This window comes from Rutidosis leptorrhynchoides, chromosome 2 (genome assembly GCF_046630445.1).
Source record: "Rutidosis leptorrhynchoides isolate AG116_Rl617_1_P2 chromosome 2, CSIRO_AGI_Rlap_v1, whole genome shotgun sequence".
Taxonomy (NCBI): Eukaryota; Viridiplantae; Streptophyta; class Magnoliopsida; order Asterales; family Asteraceae; genus Rutidosis; species Rutidosis leptorrhynchoides.
In genome coordinates, this window is record NC_092334.1 from 224,639,488 (window position 1) to 224,650,611 (window position 11,124).

The following is an 11,124-nucleotide window of genomic DNA, read 5'->3' on the forward strand; positions in this document are numbered from 1 at the left end:
TAATGTGGCCCGGTTTTCCACATCCAAAACAAGCTATGGCGGCATTATTTGTTCCGACATTATTTGTTCTTTTAGTTCTCTTATACATTGGTCCGTAGACCTCACACTTCATCGTGCTATGACCATTTCTTTTACACCTGTTGCAAAATGTCATGCAGAACCCCGGGTGATATTCTTCACACCTTTGGCATGGCTGTTTTTGGTTTTTGTTGCCGTTGTTGTTATTGAGGTTGTTGTTGGGATTATTATTGTTGTTGAAACGGTTGTTGTAGTTGTTGTTGTTGGGACGTTTGTTGTAGTAATTGTTAGGATTGCGGTTATTGTTGCGATTGTTGTTGCGGTTGTTGGGATAGTTGTTGCGATTGTGGTTATAATTGTTGTCGTTATTGTATTGGTGACCCTTGTCACTGGTTTCTTCCCACGTTCTCTTGACTTGTTTCATGTTGGCTTCTTCGGCCGCCTGCTCTTTAATTCTTCCCTCAATCTGGTTCACTAGTTTGTGAGCCATTCGACTTGCCCTTTGTATTGAGGCGGGCTCGTTGAACTCACATCTTCTTGAATCCTTTCCGGTAACCCTTTTACAAATGCGTCGATCTTCTCTTCTTCATCTTCGAACGCTCTCAGACACAATAGGCACAACTCTGTGAATCATCGTTCATACATGGTAATGTCGAACCCTTGTGTTCGTAACTCTCTAAGCTCTACCTTGAGCTTATTGACCTCGTTTCTAGGACGGTACTGCTCGTTCATCAAGTGCTTGAATGCTGACCACAGTAGTGCGTAAGCAGCATCTTGTCCTACTTACTCAAGATAGGTGTTCCACCATGTTAATGCAGTACCTGTGAAGGTATGTGTAGCGTACTTTACTTTGTCTTCTTCAGTACACTTACTTATGGCAAACACCGATTCGACCTTCTCGGTCTACCTTTTCAATCCGATTGGACGCTTGGTTCCATCGAATTCCAGAGGTTTACAGGCAGTGAATTCTTTGTAGGAACATCCTACATGATTTCTGGCGGTGTTAGTTCCATTACTCGATTCAGAGTTATTGTTGGTATGCAGCGCAGCCTGTACTGCGGCTATGTTTGCAGCAAGAAATGTACGAAATTTTTCTTCGCTCATATTCATAGTGTGCCGAGTAGTCGGTGCCATTTCCTTCAAAATAACTAAATGAATCAAGTTAATCATACAGAATATTAAGAGGAGTCAATAGTATTTCGTAGTATAATATGAACTCAATTATAAAAGCTTTTTCTTCATATTAGCATTTTATAAGTTTTAATTCGGGCACTACCTATCCATTAAGTTCATACTTAGTAGCTAATATACAATTCAACTACTACAATTCTATATGAAAACTGATCATAATATTTCACATTCAAACTTTTATACAATATTGGCAAACTTACAATACCGCTATTTTACATATAGCATAAAATATAGCGCATAAAAACTTTGATACAAAGCAGTTGTGAAAACAATTCTAGCTAATACGCAAGTCGTTCAGCAAAGGCAATAAAGACACGTAATTCATACGTCCAGAAACAAGTCATGCATTCTGGTTTTACTAAGACTATTTCCCATCCTTGATCTTGTGGAAAGTAACCGTTATGACCGTTGGCTAGGCAACATGTTGTAATGTCGTCAAAAGGACGAGGGTTTCGTAATGCCCAACAGCCCCGTAACAATCTAAAAACCTTGTTTCTCACCCCGACTACCGAATCCGTCACTTGTGGGAAGGTTTTATTTAAAAGTTGTAATCCGATGTTCTTTTTCTCACTTTGGTGAGAAGCGAACATCACTAACCCGTAAGCATAACATGCTTCTTTATATTGCATGTTAGAAGCTCTTTCTAAAGCACGAAGTCCTATGTTGGGATATGTTGAGTCAAAATAGGTTCTTAACCCGTAGCGTAAGATTGCACTTGGGTTCCCCACATTTAACGCTTTAAAGAAAACACAGCGTAACTTACGGTCTCCCCAATGTGATATACCCCATCTTTCAAATGAAAGCCTTTTATAAACTAAGGCATGCGTGGAACGTTCTTCAAATGTTCTACAAACTAATTTCGCCATAAATAATTGTGCTGACGAATTCTGACCGACTTTAGACAAAATTTCATCAATCATGTCCCCAGGTAGGTATTCTAAAATTTTTGGTTGTCTATTCTTAACGTCCATTGTGTTTTTATTATGTAAAACAGACGAGGATTAGATTCGTAAAAGATAATTATCAAATAATATAAGAAATTTTTACATACAACATGAAAGTACAAGCACACTTATATTACATATATTACACCGCATAATTACAACTCTTTATTCCGACTCACTTGTTTCTTCCTCCTCGGATTTGGTTTTTTTCGCTAATTTCCTAGGGATATATGGTGCTCCCCTAGTACGAGCCGTTCTTTTCACAAATGGTCTAGAAAAACCTGGTGGCTTAGAGGTTCCCGGGTTATTGTTAAGACTTAAGAAATACGGGTGTTGACGGTACATATAAAGTTCATTGGGGTTGGAATCAGGTTTCTCTATTTTGATGCCTTTTCCTTTATTATTTTCTTTTACTTTTTCAAAAGCGACCCGTCCTAATCCATCTGGACGAAGTCCATATCAATTACAAACGATTCACAATAGTTGATTACAACGCGAGGTACTTGACTTCTATATGATACATTTTACAAACATTGCATTCGTTTTTTTTTAAAAGACAAACTTGCTTTACATCGAAAGTTGACGACATGCATACCATTTCATAATATATCCAACTATAATTGACTTAATAATAATCTTGATGAACTCGACGACTCGAATGCAACGTCTTTTGAAATATGTTATGAATGACTCCAAGTAATATCTCTAATACGAGCAAATGAACAGCGAAAGATTTCTTTCATACATGAGAATAAACATCCTTTCAAGTGTCAACCAAAAGGTTGGTGAGTTCATTAGTTTATCATAAACAATCATTTCATAATTTTAATAGACTACAAGATTTCATATTTCCAATTCTCATAAATATACGTCCCATGCATAGAGATAAAAATATCATTCATATGGATTGAATACCTGGTAACCGACATTAAAAAGATGCATATAAGAATATCCCCTATCATTCCGGGACACCCTTCGGACATGATAAAACAACATCGAAGTACTAAAGCATCCGGTACTTTGGATGGGGTTCGTTAGGCCTAATAGATCTATCTTTAGAATTCGCGTCAATTAGGGTGTCTGTTCCCTAATTCTTAGATTACCAGACTTAATAAAAAGGGCATATTCGATTTCGATAATTCAACCATATAATGTAGTTTCGATTACTTGTGTCTATTTCGTAAAACATTTATAAAAATTGCGCATGTATTCTCAGCCCAAAAACATAAAGGGTAAAAAGGCAAACGAAACTCACCTAATGTATTTTGTAGTAAAAATACATATAACGACATTAAACAACTGAACAAAGCAGGGTTGGCCTCGGATTCATGAACCTAAAACATTTGTATATTTATTAATATTCATATTTGTAATTGAACACATATATATGTATATATATAAAAGTATTAGTTATATCATCTTTATGTTAATAATATATATATGTTTTATATGTTCATTTTGTATATATATATATATATAATGATATTAAAATCGTACAATTGATAATATTAATATTACTTATAATAATGCAAATGATAATAACATTAATAATATTACTTAATAATAATACTAGTGACAATAATAATATTAATAATAATGATAATAATAATAATAATAATAATAGTCATAATTGTAATTCTTAATTGTGTTAGTAATAATAAATGGTAACTTTTATTAGTAATATTGATAATAATAATAATAATAATAATAATAATAATAACTAATATTAACATTAGTATTAATAATAATAATAATCATAATAGTCATAATACTTATAACTATGGTGATAATAATAATTAGTATAATACTAATAATAATTATAATACTAGTAAAAATAACAATAATTAATAATAATGACAATGACAATAATAATAATAATCTTGATAATAACAATAATAAGGAATTGATAATAGGAACTACCTTCAAAGGCTAAAAATAACAATAAAATGTTCGAGCCGGGACTCGAACCCAAGACCTCTCATTCACCGAATACCTCCTTAACCACTCTGCCGTTTCTGTTTATCTGATTTAATACAAGCCTATCTATAATTAATCTATTTTCTCTGCTTCTCTTCTTCTTGGTTCATTCAACGACCAGACACCAAAACCAAATCAATCCATAACACCAAATATCGTTTGATTTATTATTGAAATGGAAACATATAATTATAATTTTAATTAACAGATACAAACAACAAAAATTATTTAAAAGAAAAGAAACAGAAATAGCTGTACGCGAAGAAAAAAAATAAAGTAAAACTCAAACATCAAGATCAAATGTTAGGACGTTTTGGGCAAAGATTACAACACGAAAAAAGTTTAAAATCCTTTTAAGAAACTCATTGAATCTTCAATTTAACTCTAAACATAACAATGAATTCGAATTGTACCAAGAACCGTTTGTTTGACTTTTAAAATTTTAACTTTGACTCCCAAAATTTGTGATCAATAGAAGGAATTGGAAAGCGAAATTTTGAAGAAAGATCAAGTACAAGATTCCTAATAATCCTACATTTATAGATTTTTAAATTTGAATCGAATTCGAGTTTTCATAAGTTCAACCCACGAACAGAACACACACCTGTGCTCTTTATTATTATTATTATTTTTTAAAATAAACATTGCAAAAGCTGTTAAAATTAATTGTAACTGGTAATGAGAAAGGAAAAAAAATTACGTGAATTCCGTTACATCTGATTTTGTTGGCTGTTTTATATAACATGGTGTATGGACAGCTTATTCGTTCCAAGGACTATCAAACAACAGAGTTATAAAGCAAATAGAAAAAGAAATAATAAACAAATAATCCTGTGGTCGATCCCTTATCTGATTTTGTTTGTAATCTGGACAGAATTTGACATATAACAAATTCAAGGACAGAAATAAGATATGATACTGATAGGAGAAAGAATCATGCGTTATATATATATATATATATATATATATATATATATATATATATATATATATATATATATATATATATATATTCTAATTAATATTAATGACTAATAATTATATTAATAATAGAAATCTAATTAAAATAAATACTGATATAATAGAAATCATAATATTATTAATATTAATCTTATAACTAAAATTACAACTTTACTACTAGTGATAATACTAATGATATAACATTTAAGTATTATAATTTTAATCATATTGATATTAATATTAATAATGATAACGAATGTAATAATAATCATATTATAATTAAGCTTGTAATTACATTGAATATATTTATATTACAATTTATATCATATTCTATATGAATACATATATTGAATAATTAATATTTATATATTTTCTATATTACCATATACATTTAATAATAAGTATACATAGAAATCATATTTGTTTATTTATAGATTCGAATTTAATTATTATTTTTTTTACATACTTAGTTTATATTATATTTTATTGTTCCCAATTATTATATATCTTTACATTTATATATGATATATACATATTTATTTACAAAGAATTGTTCGTGAATCGTCGGGCATGGTCAAAGGTCAAATATATACATAAATACAGTTCAAAGGTTTTGAGTCTTTAACATTACATACTTCGCTTATCGTGTCGAACTTATGTAAAGATTAAGTTTAAATTTAGTCGGAAATTTTCGGGTCATCACAGTACCTACCCGTTAAAGAAATTTCGTCCCGAAATTTGAGTGAGGTCGTCATGGCTAACAATAAGAATGTTTTCATGACAAAAATGAGCTGATAAATAAAGTTTTATCATCAGTAAGTAATATGGATAAAACAATTCGTTTACTCGAAGCGTATGGTTGAAGCTATTATAACAGAGTGAAATGAGGAATAGGAATTCGTCTTAACCGGTGACGTAGTCACGGTTGGTTTTAGAAAATAAGGTGCGTTTTAACTTTTGACTTTGCCTTGGTTGAATTCCGGAATTCAAGGGATTTAAAGAAAATCTTCGAAATCTAAAAGATTTGATTCTTTGGCGAGTAAGGAAATTAAGATCTCTATAATTAAATACGGTGATCTGCCTCGATTACTCTGTCTGATATTTCTATTATAAATGAAGCTCTTCCTTTCTATTATTCTCACTATTCCTATACTTCCTTCCTTAGTTCACACATCCAAAAGATTGTGAAAATGCTTAATCCAGTTCTAATCCTTGATATTTTCCTAATTATCATTTCTGTCATCCTTCTTTTCAATCTTCCACCAGAAAAATCTGTTTACTTCTACTATTACCTTGGGTGATACTATTCTTAATTATACCGTGCCTTTATATTGCTATTCGTATTAATATTCACGGTTTGTAATTTCTGTGTTGTTGTTGGGTTTTATATTTTCCCTTATATTTCATTGTCCTTGCTTCTGTCTCCTATAATCATTGTCATCCACAGTTAATGCTCTCTCATATTTGCTGCGATTTATACCCCCTTTCTATTTCGGAGCTTCATGCTTTTGTTTTCTTTTCGCAAGTAACGGTCCAGAATTCATAGGTGTGGAGTTTCGAATGAGTTTAATGTTCTAAACAAAAAAGAACGTAATAGCACGATTTGATTTGTCAAATTACCAGAATCACTGAGAATAGAACTATCAAGAATATATTTTCTTGATGTGTTCAGAAGTTAATCAGAATGAAAGAGTTATGTAACATGACACATGATGATGTTATAATATGTGAATCATGATGTTCCATTTAGAAACTCAGCATGACTTTTTGTAATATAATCACGTTGATCAAGTGTCATTATATTATACTAACTCATGCATCAGTTTCCAACATTACTTCCATAACATTCATATTTTAAGCTCGAAAGTTTACAGAATATAGAAACTAATAGTTTCTATATGATGTAACACTGATAGTACGAAGAGATTAATGATTTCAGATGAGAACAGTTATGAAAATATCTTCAGAAATATGGAGGATATTTATAATGAAAGATACGATGATATCTTGGAATTTCTAATATCGAAGGATGGTGAAGAAAATTTGTTCGCAAGAGTTTGGAGTCAGAAGCAATGTATTTGCTAAAGATTTCATCAGAAACAGAATCATCAGGATTCTTAATGTACAAGTTTAGTCCTTATGATTTGTTCAGAGACTCCTTCATAGTTTGCTCAATCAGTTTTTCAGTTCCAACTTTTCTGAGCTTTTCCAACATACTATTCTTTATCATCAAACTTTCGATGATTAAGGTCGTTTACAGTTGCCCACAGTTTCTGCTACTTCATTCAGCTTTTTCAAAGTTCAATGTATTGATTCGTAGGCTGGGTGCTTTTCAAAATTTCAGAAATGAAGGTCGTAATTCTAGGAGATAATTGTTATATGTATACATATAACTATTAATGTAGAAATACTACGAGATTCGAAATACTAATTGCTGATTTTCGGTAATTGGTATGGCAATTATTATTACATGGTATAGATGTATACATGATGGGGTTTCAATGAATATAATGATTTTTCGAAAAGTCCAAATTCATTGAAGTTGCTGGTAAGTTTACTGCTAATGTGATGAAATATAAATGGTTCCCCGGTAACGATGATGACAGGCAAACTTATATATCGAGGTAATAATAAGGCTAATTCGAATGGAAGTCAAAATTGATTTGCTGAAGCTATGACAAAATTGGCTAATTGGAAACAGAATTGAAATGTTATTTTCGGTAATAACAATGCCAAAGGAGCTAGAACATACACGTGTTAAACGTTTACACAGGTTCCGAGTGTTTTCAGGTGCATAACTATATGCATCAATCTTTTCTTCTGTAGATGAAGTGCGGTTGGTTCATCCGCTCGATTGAGGTGTTTTCAAGAATCACGAAAGGTTTGAACACGGATTGTAATCGTCAAGATACAAATGAGGTTTAAGATGAAATCAAGTGGCAAACTTGAAGAAATGTTTAGTTTCATATGCTATATTCAATATTTTAATTCATTTTAATTTTCCAATGTTATTAGTCCACAATCGATAGTCCACAGTTGACAGTCAAATAATTCATATATAATTTAATATATAATATTCGAATTAATTAATACGTGTCATGACCCGTGTACATGTCTCAGACTCGATCACAACTCAAAGTATATATATTATTGTAGAATCAACCTCAAACCTGTATAGTGAACTCGATCATTACAGCATATAGAGTGTCTATGGTTATTCCAAATAATATATATATATGCGTCGATATGATATGTCAAAACCTTGTATACGTGTCCCGATATTTGAAGTGCGTAAAAATAAATAACAGAAATTAATTGGCGATAAATAAAGTGCGTAAAGTAAATAACAGGAATTCAATGACGATAAATAAAATTGCGAGAATGTAAATTGCGATAATTAAATTGCGATAAATAAAATGTAATCAGTTAGCTAGGAACAATTAGCGTGGATTCTTAACAAAATTTCTCATAGTTAATTTGTTTGTTTCTAACAAATTTTATTTTGTCCAATGTTTTCTTCATTATGCCACTTGTCGGATTCTGATAGGTTAAAATCCAAATATGAAATTGAATAAAAATGGTTATTCTATGGTGAACGGATTCGTATATCGGTGGATGTAAGTAGGATGGTAAACGACTGTTGAATCAGCTTCGAAGAATGTACCGTGTAACTTATTAATGTGAAATCTAAATATTCCTCGGGTATTACCTACCCGTTCAAATATTTTCACCATTAACAGTTTGTACAATAAAAATTTTAATTACAATTTTTATGAAAACATATATACATATATATTTTCTTCAGACGTAATCATGGATTTAATGAGTCAATGTGATATTAAACTCATTAGATTTACAGCTAGAACTAGAGTACATAATCTCTAAAACATTAGAGATTACATAATCGTCATGAAGGACGAAGATAGTTTATGTAGAACGATTCGTAGAATGATGATTATGCTTGAGGTATAGATTGCGAGGTTGAGACGTGTGATGATGTTGTTGTTGTTGGTACTGGTTATGCTACTGGTGCTGCTGATGGTGGTACTGTTGCTGTCGGTGCTACAACTGTTGTTGGTGCTGAGGTTGGTGATGATGTTGGTGTAGTAAGTATAGCTTGTAAATCACGCACCATTCTTGTCAGGGTTTCTATCCTACCCTCTATCATTTCTATCCATCTACTCATCTGATTCGATAGATCTTGATTATCAATTCGAAGTTCCCTAACTTCTTCTAATATTCCCCTTCGATTGGTATTCGGAAGTAGAGGTTGAATATTTTCTGAGATTACAGTAATGCGACCTTCGAGGTGGAAAACTTTAGCAAGAAGGGTGAATACAGTATTGCGCATAGGTTCACCGGTGAGTACATCATTTTCTCTGATGTTAGGAGGTAAGTTTGGTTCGCGGTAGGGTTCGCCTTCTTCATTTCTCCATCGAGTGAGTAAGTCTCGGACCCACCCACATCTCCTCCAGAAAGAAAAATAGCTAAACGGTGGAGACACTTCGGGTTCATTGACTTCGGATTCTACTTCAATACGCATCTTGAAATTGCTTCCGGAACTAATGGAATCCAAGCTAGGTGTACGATCCATCTCTTATGATCAGTTAGAGGATTTTCGATATGAAATGATTTTCGGTTATCAGATAATAGTCTAATTATATAGAATATCTAATATAGTACAGAAGATCCCGTAGATTACGGAGAAAATTGAGGAAACATGTCAGATAAAGTCTACAGTAATAGATACGCTAAGATATGAATTGTCAGATACGCTAAGATATGAATTTTGTCTATACACTATTCATGCAGTCAATGCAGTAAAACGTGTCTAGACTAAGAATAATGAGCAGGTAAGTTCCTAAGGATGATAAGCAGATGATTTCTGACAAAAACGATAAGCAAAACTTTTGACATGCAGACACGGTCGAAGTCCAGACTCACTAATGCATCCTAACGACTATCAGTTAGACTCACTAATGCAAGACCTAGTTCGCTAAGACCACCGCTCTGATACCAAATGAAGCGACCCGTCCTAATCCATCTGGATGAAGTCCATATCGATTACAAACGATTCACAATAGTTGATTACATCGCGAGGTACTTGACCTCTATATGATACATTTACAAACATTGCATTCGTTTTTTTTTAAAGACAAACTTGCTTTACATCGAAAGTTGACGGCATGCATACCATTTCATAATATATCCAACTATAATTGACTTAATAATAATCTTAATGAACTCGATGACTCGAATGCAATGTCTTTTGAAATATGTCATGAATGACTCCAAGTAATATCTCTAATACGAGCAAATGCACAGCGGAAGATTTCTTTCATACCTGAGAATAAACATGATTTCAAGTGTCAACCAAAAGGTTGGTGAGTTAATTAGTTTATCATAAACAATCATTTCATAATTTTAATAGACCACAATATTTCATATTTCTAATTCTCATAAATATACGTCCCATGCATAGAGACAAAAATATCATTCATATGAATTGAACACCTGGTAACCGACATTAACAAGATGCATATAAGAATATCCCCTATCATTCTGGGACACCCTTCGGACATGATAAAACAACATCGAAGTACTAAAGCATCCGGTACTTTGGATGGGATTCGTTAGGTCCAATAGATCTATCTTTAGAATTCGTGTCAATTAGGGTGTCTGTTCCCTAATTCTTAGATTACCAGACTTAATAAAAAGGGCATATTCGATTTCGATAATTCAACCATATAATGTAGTTTCGATTACTTGTGTCTATTTCGTAAAACATTTATAAAAATTGCGCATGTATTCTCAGCCCAAAAACATAAAGGGTAAAAAGGTAAATGAAACTCACCTAATGTATTTTGTAGTAAAAATATATATAACGACATTAAACAACTGAACAAAGCAAGGTTGGCCTCGGATTCACGAACCTAAAACATTTGTATATTTATTAATATTCATATTTGTAATTGTAATTGAACACATATATATGTATATATATATAAGTATTAGTTATATCATCTTTATGTTA